Source organism: Crinia signifera, chromosome 6 (assembly GCF_055691185.1).
Source record: "Crinia signifera chromosome 6, ASM5569118v1, whole genome shotgun sequence".
Lineage (NCBI taxonomy): Eukaryota > Metazoa > Chordata > Amphibia > Anura > Myobatrachidae > Crinia > Crinia signifera.
This window is the reverse complement of record NC_139222.1, coordinates 228,280,847-228,282,784: the sequence shown is the minus strand read 5'-3', so window position 1 is coordinate 228,282,784 and position 1,938 is coordinate 228,280,847.

Genomic DNA, 1,938 nt, shown 5'->3' with positions numbered 1-1,938 from the left:
TGTTTTAAACAGATTAATGGCTAAGAAATGTGTTTTCACACAGATGATTGTAATCATAGATTAAGAGGGAAGTCAGGAATAGAGCAGGGTTGCCTACCTGTCCCTCTCCTTCAGGGAGAAAATGCTCTGTTCCTGCACTTAACTGGTAATGTATGATTGCCATCACCTGTGGTGAAACACCTTTCTTATCAATCAGTGGCGTAGCTAGGGCTCCGCAGCCCAGGGCGCAGGGTCACGGTTATTATTTCTCTGCACAGCAATCGCAAAAAAAACCCACCCCAAATAAATGATAATCTATGGCAACTCCAGGCACGCCTCCCCATGACGTCACTGCCCGAAAGTGCCCCGGCAAGCCTGGACCGTGCACGTGTGTGGGAGAGAAAGTGAGAAAATGCCAGATGGACCATGAGTAGTAGTAACCTATGTTATACCGCCCAACATGACCCTCTCCAGGAGGGACACATTGCTCAGTTTCTGGGCTTTTCCTTAATTTATGATCGCCATTACCTGTGTTGAAGAACCTTTCTTATCAATGAACCTGTGTGAAACAGGTGATGGCAATCATACATTAAGAGGGAAGTGCAGGAGCAGAGCATTGTGTCCCTCCTGGAGAGGGTCATGTTGGGAGGCATGCTATCTCTATCACTGGCTCTATGCAGGGAGCTGCTAGGGGCATTGTAGGGGATCTAGGCGGCCGCTGGCCTTCCACCACAAGTCCCAGCGTGCCCCTATATGTGGGGGTGCTCAGGTTCCCCCGCAGAAAGCAGCCAGACCTTATTTCTGGGGGGCTGGGTAAGCTATGGTGCAGTCTCCCCTGCCTTGCATGACACTGAGATCTTAGATATGTGTTTGGCTTGGGGGGAGCAAAATATACCTAGCTCACCACAGGTGATGGAAATCATACATTACCAGGGAAGTCCAGGAAAAGAGCATTTTCTCCCTGAAGGAGAGGGTCAGGTAGGTAACCCTGGAATAGAGCACCCTTCTGGGGGTTGAGGAACGAGGGTCTCTCTAAGCTTCGGCGAAGAGGACCCACCGTTCCCTATTTTCCCCTCTTCAGCCTTATGGTTGAGAGGGGTTAGGGGAAAAACTGGGCCCTTCTCCTTCGGGAGATAAGCCCATTCAATCGCACGGCCCCCTTTGCACGTGTTTAGGCACAGCACTGGTGGTAGGGAGCACACCTCGGGCTCCTGAGTTTTTTCAAACTCTGTCCCTCCAGGAGAGGGTCCTTTGGGAGCAATGTTCCCTCTAATTTTACAAAGGCTATGTGGTGCAAAAGATATTGGCTGTGCAACTTTGGAAGGAAATTTAAATATTTGTGCGTCACATAATGGTATAAAGGCCTAGTAAACTAAATGGTTCATTTTTATATGCCCCCCACAGTGCCAGGTACACAAATGCCCCCCACAGTGCCAGGTAGTGGTACATACGCCCCCACAGTGCCATGTACATATATGCCCCCCACAGTGCCATGTACATGTGTGCCCCCCACAGTGCCAGGTACATATACGCTCTTACAGTGACATTCTCCTTACCATGGGGCTGTCGTGCCTTAACCAGTGACTTCGGTGAGCTGCGGGCGGGTGGGCTGCTGCTGAGCTACTCAGTGCATGCTATGCGGCGCCAGCATCTGACGTCAGACGCCAGCGCCACATAGCACTAACAGAGCACGCAAGCTGGCTCCAATATGGTGGCGCCCTGCGCGACCGCTCAACTAAAACATGCCTGGAGCCGGCTGCAGCTCTGACAGGTGTGCGAGCGGCAACATACCTTTGTGCGCTCGGGTGTAATGTCTGTGCGCACGCACACGTGCACACCTTAGAGGGAACACTGTTTGGAAGGTACATGTGCTTTGCATAAGTAGTTAAGTTACCAGAGGCCCAGAGTGAAGTGGGGGGATCACAAGCTCTCATGCATGTAAAATATGCGTTGTATTGC